Source organism: Brassica napus (assembly GCF_020379485.1).
Source record: "Brassica napus cultivar Da-Ae chromosome C4 unlocalized genomic scaffold, Da-Ae chrC04_Random_20, whole genome shotgun sequence".
Taxonomy (NCBI): Eukaryota; Viridiplantae; Streptophyta; class Magnoliopsida; order Brassicales; family Brassicaceae; genus Brassica; species Brassica napus.
The window spans coordinates 21544-31804 of record NW_026014242.1 but is presented as its reverse complement, the minus strand read 5'-3'; the positions used below and the strand labels follow the sequence as shown (position 1 = coordinate 31804).

The 10261-nt window shown below is 40.8% G+C and overlaps 1 long non-coding RNA gene across 1 annotated transcript; it reads left to right on the top strand.

Moving 5' to 3' along the window:
- Window positions 1–5905: 5905 nt before the first annotated feature.
- LOC125594747 lies at window positions 5906–6442 on the top strand. Its single transcript, XR_007329979.1, has 2 exons — window positions 5906–6104; window positions 6366–6442. It is a non-coding gene; the product is annotated as an uncharacterized LOC125594747 (long non-coding RNA).
- The last annotated feature ends 3819 nt before the right edge of the window (window positions 6443–10261 follow it).

The following is a 10261-nucleotide window of genomic DNA, read 5'->3' as shown; positions in this document are numbered from 1 at the left end:
TTTGGCAATAAGAAGTTTATCCCACTTTCAAATCAGGTGATTCCAGTTTCCCAGTTTGGAATATAGCACAACTTCTTGTTGTAGGACGTTGTGGAGTGGCATGAAGAAGTTATTATCCCACTTTCAAATCAGGTGATTCCAGTTTCCCAGTTTGGGAATAGCACAGCTTCTTCGTGTTCCAATCAAACCAGGATGAATCACTTTGTGAGAAGTCTGATTTGGATACATAAAGTGGTGGAGAATCACCAGGAAAGTTGAATAAATCTCATAGGAGTTGGCAAGAAGAAGTTATCCCACTTTCAAATCAGGTGATTCCAGTTTCCCAGTTTGGGAAAAGCACAGCTTCTTCGTCGTTCCAATCAAACCAGGATGAATCACTTTGTGAGAAGCTTGATTTGGATACATAAAGTGGTGGAGAATCACCAGGAAGTTGAATAATCTCATAGAGTTGCAAAAAGAAAGTTATCCCACTTTCAAATCATGTGATTCAGTTTCCCAGTTTGGGAATAGGAAGGTCTTGTCGTTTCAATCAAACCAGGATGAATCACTTGTGAGAAGCTTGATTGAGATACAAAGTGGTGGAAAATCACCAGGAAGTTGAATAAATCTCATAGGAGTTGGCATGAAGAAGTTATCCCACTTTCAAATCAGGTGATTCCAGTTTCCAGTTTGGGAATAGCACAACTCTTCGTAATAGGAGGTTGCGCATGAAGAGGTAGCCCACTTCAAATCAAGTGATTCCACTTGCCCCGTGGGAATAGCCACAGCTTCTTCGTCGTTCAATCAAACCAGGATGAATCACAATTGTTGGAGAAGCTTTATTTGGATAACATAAAGTTGTGGAGAATCACCAGGAAGTGAATAAATCTCATAGGAGTTGGCAAGAAGAAGTTATCCCACTTTCAAATCAGGTGATTCCAGTTTCCCAGTTTGGGAATAGCAAAGCTTTTCGTCGTTCCAATCAAACCAGGATGAATCACTTTGAGAGAAGCTTGATTGGATACATTAAAGTGGTGGCAGAATCACCAGGAAGTTGAATCTAATAAATCTATGGAGTTGGCAGGAAAAAGAAGTTATCCACTTTCAAATCAGGTGATTCCAGTTTCCCAGTTTGGGAATAGCACAGCTTCTCGTCATAGGGGAGTTGGCATGAAGAAGTTATCCCACTTTCAAATCAGGTGATTCCAGTTTCCCAGTTTGGGAATAGCACAGCTTCTTCGTCGTTCAATCAAACCAGGATGAATCACTTGTGAAGAAGCTTGATTTGATACATAAAGTGGTGGAGAATCACCAGGAAGTTGAATAAATCTCATAGGAGTTGGCAAGAAGAAGTTATCCCACTTTCAAATCAGGTGATTCCAGTTCCCAGTTTGGGAATAGCACAGCTTCTTCGTCGTTCCAATCAAACCAGGATGAATCACTTTGTAAGAAGCTTGATTTGGATACATAAAGTGGTGGAGAATCACCAGGAAGTGAATAAATCTCATAGGAGTTGGCAGAGAAGAAGTTATCCCACTTTCAAATCAGGTGATTCCAGTTTCCCAGTTTGGGAATAGCACAGCTTCTCGTCGTTCCAATCAAACCAGGATGAATCACTTTGTAAGAAGCTTGATTTGGATACATAAAGTGGTGGAGAATCACCAGGAAGTTGAATAAATCTCATAGGAGTTGGCATGAAGAAGTTATCCCACTTTCAAATCAGGTGATTCCAGTTTCCCAGTTTGGGAATAGCACAGCTTCTTCGTCGTTCCAATCAAACCAGGATGAATCACTTTGTGAGAAGCTTGATTTGGATACATAAAGTGGTGGAGAATCACCAGGAAGTTGAATAAATCTCATAGGAGTTGGATGAAGAAGTTATCCCACTTTCAAATCAGGTGATTCCAGTTTCCCAGTTTGGGAATAGCACAGCTTCTTCGTCGTTCCAATCAAACCAGGATGAATCACTTTGTGAGAAGCTTGATTTGGATACATAAAGTGGTGGAGAATCACCAGGAAGTTGAATAAATCTCATAGGAGTTGGCAAGAAGAAGTTATCCCACTTTCAAATCAGGTGATTCCAGTTTCCCAGTTTGGGAATAGCACAGCTTCTTCGTCGTTCCAATCAAACCAGGATGAATCACTTTGTGAGAAGCTTGATTTGGATACATAAAGTGGTGGAGAATCACCAGGAAGTTGAATAAATCTCATAGGAGTTGGCATGAAGAAGTTATCCCACTTTCAAATCAGGTGATTCCAGTTTCCAGTTTGGGAAAAACAAAGATGAACCGCATCTTGGTCATAGGAGTTGGGATTGAAGAAGTTATCCCACTTTCAAATCAGGTGATTCCAGTTTCCCAGTTTGGGAATAGCACAGCTTCTTCGTCGTTCCAATCAAACCAGGATGAATCACTTTGTGAGAAGCTTGATTTGGATACATAAAGTTGGGAGAATCACCAGGAAGTTGAATAAATCTCATAGGAGTTGGCAAGAAGAAGTTATCCCACTTTCAAATCAGGTGATTCCAGTTTCCCAGTTTGGGAATAGCACAGCTTCTTCGTCGTTCCAATCAAACCAGGATGAATCACTTTGTGAGAAGCTTGATTTGGATACATAAAGTGGTGGAGAATCACCAGGAAGTTGAATAAATCTCATAGGAGTTGGCATGAAGAAGTTATCCCACTTTCAAATCAGGTGATTCCAGTTTCCCAGTTTGGGAATAGCACAGCTTCTTCGTCGTTCCAATCAAACCAGGATGAATCACTTTGTAAGAAGCTTGATTTGGATACATAAAGTGGTGGAGAATCACCAGGAAGTTGAATAAATCTCATAGGAGTGGCAATGAAGAAGAATCCCACTTTCAAATCAGGTGATTCCAGTTTCCCAGTTTGGGAATAGCACAGCTTCTTCGTCGTTCCAATCAAACCAGGATGAATCACTTTGTGAGAAGCTTGATTTGGATACATAAAGTGGTGGAGAATCACCAGGAAGTTGAATAAATCTTAGGAGTTGGCATGAAGAAGTTATCCCACTTTCAAATCAGGTGATTCCAGTTTCCCAGTTTGGGAATAGCACAGCTTCTTCGTCGTTCCAATCAAACCAGGATGAATCACTTTGTGAAAAGCTTGATTTGGATACATAAGTGGTGGAGAATCACCAGGAAGTTGAATAAATCTCATAGGAGTTGGCATGAAGAAGTTATCCCACTTTCAAATCAGGTGATTCCAGTTTCCCAGTTTGGGAATAGCACAGCTTCTTCGTCGTTCCAATCAAACCAGGATGAATCACTTTGTGAGAAGCTTGATTTGGATACATAAAGTGGTGGAGAATCACCAGGAAGTTGAATAAATCTCATAGGAGTTGGCATGAAGAAGTTATCCCACTTTCAAATCAGGTGATTCCAGTTTCCCAGTTTGGGAATAGCACAGCTTCTTCGTCGTTCCAATCAAACCAGGATGAATCACTTTGTGAGAAGCTTGATTTGGATACATAAAGTGGTGGAGAATCACCAGGAAGTTGAATAAATCTCATAGGAGTTGGCGAAGAAGAAGTTATCCCACTTTCAAATCAGGTGATTCCAGTTCCCAGTTTGGGAATAGCACAGCTTCTTCGTCGTTCCAATCAAACCAGGATGAATCACTTTGTGAGAAGCTTGATTTGGATACATAAAGTGGTGGAGAATCACCAGGAAGTTGAATAAATCTCATAGGAGTTGGCATGAAGAAGTTATCCCACTTTCAAATCAGGTGATTCCAGTTTCCCAGTTTGGGAATAGCACAGCTTCTTCGTCGTTCCAATCAAACCAGGATGAATCACTTTGTGAGAAGCTTGATTTGGATACATAAAGTGGTGGAGAATCACCAGGAAGTTGAATAAATCTCATAGGAGTTGGCAAGAAGAAGTTATCCCACTTTCAAATCAGGTGATTCCAGTTTCCCAGTTTGGGAATAGCACAGCTTCTTCGTCGTTCCAATCAAACCAGGATGAATCACTTTGTGAGAAGCTTGATTTGGATACATAAAGTGGTGGAGAATCACCAGGAAGTTGAATAAATCTCATAGGAGTTGGCATGAAGAAGTTATCCCACTTTCAAATCAGGTGATTCCAGTTTCCCAGTTTGGAATAGCACAACTTCGTCGTCGTTAGGAGTTGGCAATCATGAAGAAGTTATTCCCACTTTCAAATCAGGTGATTCCAGTTTCCCAGTTTGGGAATAGCACAGCTTCTTCGTCGTTCCAATCAAACCAGGATGAATCACTTTGTGAGAAGCTTGATTTGGATACATAAAGTGGTGGAGAATCACCAGGAAGTTGAATAAATCTCATAGGAGTTGGCATGAAGAAGTTATCCCACTTTCAAATCAGGTGATTCCAGTTTCCCAGTTTGGGAATAGCACAGCTTCTTCGTCGTTCCAATCAAACCAGGATGAGTCACTTTGTAAGAAGCTTGATTTGGATACATAAAGTGGTGGAGAATCACCAGGAAGTTGAATAAATCTCATAGGAGTTGGCATGAAGAAGTTATCCCACTTTCAAATCAGGTGATTCCAGTTTCCCAGTTTGGGAATAGCACAGCTTCTTCGTCGTTCCAATCAAACCAGGATGAATCACTTTGTGAGAAGCTTGATTTGGATACATAAAGTGGTGGAGAATCACCAGGAAGTTGAATAAATCTCATAGGAGTTGGCATGAAGAAGTTATCCCACTTTCAAATCAGGTGATTCCAGTTTCCCAGTTTGGGAATAGCACAGCTTCTTCGTTCCAATCAAACCAGGATGAATCACTTTGTGAGAAGCTTGATTTGGATACATAAAGTGGTGGAGAATCACCAGGAAGTTGAATAAATCTCATAGGAGTTGGCATGAAGAAGTTATCCCACTTTCAAATCAGGTGATTCCAGTTTCCCAGTTTGGGAATAGCACAGCTTCCTCGTCGTTCTAATCAAACCAGGATGAATGACTTTGTAAGAAGCTTGATTTGGATACATAAAGTGGTGGAGAATCACCAGGAAGTTGAATAAATCTCATAGGAGTTGGCATGAAGAAGTTATCCCACTTTCAAATCAGGTGATTCCAGTTTCCCAGTTTGGGAATAGCACAGCTTCTTCGTCGTTCCAATCAAACCAGGATGAATCACTTTGTGAGAAGCTTGATTTGGATACATAAAGTGGTGGAGAATCACCAGGAAGTTGAATAAATCTCATAGGAGTTGGCGAAGAAGTTATCCCACTTTCAAATCAGGTGATTCCAGTTTCCCAGTTTGGGAATAGCACAGCTTCTTCGTCGTTCCAATCAAACCAGGATGAATCACTTTGTGAGAAGCTTGATTTGGATACATAAAGTGGTGGAGAATCACCAGGAAGTTGAATAAATCTCATAGGAGTTGGCAATGAAGAAGTTATCCCACTTTCAAATCAGGTGATTCCAGTTTCCCAGTTTGGGAATAGCACAGCTTCTTCGTCGTTCCAATCAAACCAGGATGAATCACTTTGTAAGAAGCTTGATTTGGATACATAAAGTGGTGGAGAATCACCAGGAAGTTGAATAAATCTCATAGGAGTTGGCATGAAGAAGAAGTTATCCCACTTTCAAATCAGGTGATTCCAGTTTCCCAGTTTGGGAATAGCACAGCTTCTTCGTCGTTCCAATCAAACCAGGATGAATCACTTTGTAAGAAGCTTGATTTGGATACATAAAGTGGTGGAGAATCACCAGGAAGTTGAATAAATCTCATAGGAGTTGGCATGAAGAAGTTATCCCACTTTCAAATCAGGTGATTCCAGTTTCCCAGTTTGGGAATAGCACAGCTTCTTCGTCGTTCCAATCAAACCAGGATGAATCACTTTGTGAAGAAGCTTGATTTGGATACATAAAGTGGTGGAGAATCACCAGGAAGTTGAATAAATCTCATAGGAGTTGGCGGAAGAAGAAGTTATCCCACTTTCAAATCAGGTGATTCCAGTTTCCCAGTTTGGGAATAGCACAGCTTCTTCGTCGTTCCAATCAAACCAGGATGAATCACTTTGTGAGAAGCTTGATTTGGATACATAAAGTGGTGGAGAATCACAGGAAGTTGAATAAATCTCATAGGAGTTGGCATGAAGAAGTTATCCCACTTTCAAATCAGGTGATTCCAGTTTCCCAGTTTGGGAAAGCACAGCTTATTCGTCGTAGGAGTTGCATGAAAGAAGTATCCCACTTTCAAATCAGGTGATTCAGTTTCCCAGTTTGGGAATAGCACAGCTTCTTCGTCGTTCCAATCAAACCAGGATGAATCACTTTGTGAGAAGCTTGATTTGGATACATAAAGTGGTGGAGAATCACCAGGAAGTTGAATAAATCTCATAGGAGTTGGCATGAAGAAGAAGTTATCCCACTTTCAAATCAGGTGATTCCAGTTTCCCAGTTTGGGAATAGCACAGCTTCTTCGTCGTTCCAATCAAACCAGGATGAATCACTTTGTGAGAAGCTTGATTTGGATACATAAAGTGGTGGAGAATCACCAGGAAGTTGAATAAATCTCATAGGAGTGTGGCATGAAGAAGTTATCCCACTTTCAAATCAGGTGATTCCAGTTTCCCAGTTTGGGAATAGCACAGCTTCTTCGTCGTTCCAATCAAACCAGGATGAATCACTTTGTAAGAAGCTTGATTTGGATACATAAAGTTGTGGAGAATCACCAGGAAGTTGAATAAATCTCATAGGAGTTGGCATGAAGAAGTTATCCCACTTTCAAATCAGGTGATTCCAGTTTCCCAGTTTGGGAATAGCACAGCTTCTTCGTCGTTCCAATCAAACCAGGATGAATCACTTTGTGAAGAAGCTTGATTTGGATACATAAAGTGGTGGAGAATCACCAGGAAGTTGAATAAATCTCATAGGAGTTGGCATGAAGAAGTTATCCCACTTTCAAATCAGGTGATTCCAGTTTCCCAGTTTGGGAATAGCACAGCTTCTTCGTCGTTCCAATCAAACCAGGATGAATCACTTTGTGAAAAGCTTGATTTGGATACATAAAGTGGTGGAGAATCACCAGGAAGTTGAATAAATCTCATAGGAGTTGGCATGAAGAAGTTATCCCACTTTCAAATCAGGTGATTCCAGTTTCCCAGTTTGGGAATAGCACAGCTTCTTCGTCGTTCCAATCAAACCAGGATGAATCACTTTGTGAGAAGCTTGATTTGGATACAAAAGTGGTGGAGAATCACCAGGAAGTTGAATAAATCTCATAGGAGTTGGCATGAAGAAGTTATCCCACTTTCAAATCAGGTGATTCCAGTTTCCCAGTTTGGGAATAGCACAGCTTCTTCGTCGTTCCAATCAAACCAGGATGAATCACTTTGTGAGAAGCTTGATTTGGATACATAAAGTGGTGGAGAATCACCAGGAAGTTGAATAAATCTCATAGGAGTTGGCAAGAAGAAGTTATCCCACTTTCAAATCAGGTGATTCCAGTTTCCCAGTTTGGGAATAGCACAGCTTCTTCGTCGTTCCAATCAAACCAGGATGAATCACTTTGTGAGAAGCTTGATTTGGATACATAAAGTGGTGGAGAATCACCAGGAAGTTGAATAAATCTCATAGGAGTTGGCATGAAGAAGTTATCCCACTTTCAAATCAGGTGATTCCAGTTTCCCAGTTTGGGAATAGCACAGCTTCTTCGTCGTTCCAATCAAACCAGGATGAATCACTTTGTGAGAAGCTTGATTTGGATACATAAAGTGGTGGAGAATCACAAGGAAGTTGAATAAATCTCATAGGAGTTGGGAAGAAGAAGTTATCCCACTTTCAAATCAGGTGATTCCAGTTTCCCAGTTTGGGAATAGCACAGCTTCTTCGTCGTTCCAATCAAACCAGGATGAATCACTTTGTGAGAAGCTTGATTTGGATACATAAAGTGGTGGAGAATCACCAGGAAGTTGAATAAATCTCATAGGAGTTGGCATGAAGAAGTTATCCCACTTTCAAATCAGGTGATTCCAGTTTCCCAGTTTGGGAATAGCACAGCTCATAGGAGTTGGCATGAAGAAGTTATCCCACTTTCAAATCAAGTGATTCCAGTTTCCCAGTTTGGGAATAGCACAGCTTCTTCGTCGTTCCAATCAAACCAGGATGAATCACTTTGTGAGAAGCTTGATTTGGATACATAAAGTGGTGGAGAATCACCAGGAAGTTGAATAAATCTCATAGGAGTTGGCGATGAAGAAGTTATCCCACTTTCAAATCAGGTGATTCCAGTTTCCCAGTTTGGGAATAGCACAGCTTCTTCGTCGTTCCAATCAAACCAGGATGAATCACTTTGTGAGAAGCTTGATTTGGATACATAAAGTGGTGGAGAATCACCAGGAAGTTGAATAAATCTCATAGGAGTTGGAATGAAGAAGTTATCCCACTTTCAAATCAGGTGATTCCAGTTTCCCAGTTTGGGAATAGCACAGCTTCTTCGTCGTTCCAATCAAACCAGGATGAATCACTTTGTGAGAAGCTTGATTTGGATACATAAAGTGGTGGAGAATCACCAGGAAGTTGAATAAATCTCATAGGAGTTGGCATGAAGAAGTTATCCCACTTTCAAATCAGGTGATTCCAGTTTCCAGTTTGGGAATGGGAATAGCACAGCTTCTTCGTCGTTCCAATCAAACCAGGATGAATCACTTTGTGAGAAGCTTGATTTGGATACATAAAGTGGTGGAGAATCACCAGGAAGTTGAATAAATCTCATAGGAGTTGGCATGAAGAAGTTATCCCACTTTCAAATCAGGTGATTCCAGTTTCCCAGTTTGGGAATAGCACAGCTTCTTCGTCGTTCCAATCAAACCAGGATGAATCACTTTGTAAGAAGCTTGATTTGGATACATAAAGTGGTGGAGAATCACCAGGAAGTTGAATAAATCTCATAGGAGTTGGCATGAAGAAGTTATCCCACTTTCAAATCAGGTGATTCCAGTTTCCCAGTTTGGGAATAGCACAGCTTCTTCGTCGTTCCAATCAAACCAGGATGAATCACTTTGTGAGAAGCTTGATTTGGATACATAAAGTGGTGGAGAATCACCAGGAAGTTGAATAAATCTCATAGGAGTTGGCATGAAGAAGTTATCCCACTTTCAAATCAGGTGATTCCAGTTTCCCAGTTTGGGAATAGCACAGCTTCTTCGTCGTTCCAATCAAACCAGGATGAATCACTTTGTGAGAAGCTTGATTTGGATACATAAAGTGGTGGAGAATCACCAGGAAGTTGAATAAATCTCATAGGAGTTGGCATGAAGAAGTTATCCCACTTTCAAATCAGGTGATTCCAGTTTCCCAGTTTGGGAATAGCACAGCTTCTTCGTCGTTCCAATCAAACCAGGATGAATCACTTTGTAAAAGCTTGATTTGGATACATAAAGTGGTGGAGAGAATCACCAGGAAGTTGAATAAATCTCATAGGAGTGGCTGATGAAGAAGTTATCCCACTTTCAAATCAGGTGATTCCAGTTTCCCAGTTTGGGAATAGCACAGCTTCTTCGTCGTTCCAATCAAACCAGGATGAATCACTTTGTAAGAAGCTTGATTTGGATACATAAAGTGGTGGAGAATCACCAGGAAGTTGAATAAATCTCATAGGAGTTGGCAAGAAGAAGTTATCCCACTTTCAAATCAGGTGATTCCAGTTTCCCAGTTTGGGAATAGCACAGCTTCTTCGTCGTTCCAATCAAACCAGGATGAATCACTTTGTGAGAAGCTTGATTTGGATACATAAAGTGGTGGAGAATCACCAGGAAGTTGAATAAATCTCATAGGAGTTGAGGAGGTAACAGGGAAGAAGTTATCCATTCAAATCAGGATGATTCCAGTTCCCAGTTGGGAATAGCACAGCTTCTTCTCATAGGAGTTGGCATGAAGAAGTTATCCCACTTTCAAATCAGGTGATTCCAGTTTCCCAGTTTGGGAATAGCACAGCTTCTTCGTCGTTCCAATCAAACCAGGATGAATCACTTTGTGAGAAGCTTGATTTGGATACATAAAGTGGTGGAGAATCACCAGGAAGTTGAATAAATCTCATAGGAGTTGGCATGAAGAAGTTATCCCACTTTCAAATCAGGTGATTCCAGTTTCCCAGTTTGGGAATAGCACAGCTTCTTCGTCGTTCCAATCAAACCAGGATGAATCACTTTGTGAAAAGCTTGATTTGGATACATAAAGTGGTGGAGAATCACCAGGAAGTTGAATAAATCTCATAGGAGTTGGCATGAAGAAGTTATCCCACTTTCAAATCAGGTGATTCCAGTTTCCCAGTTTGGG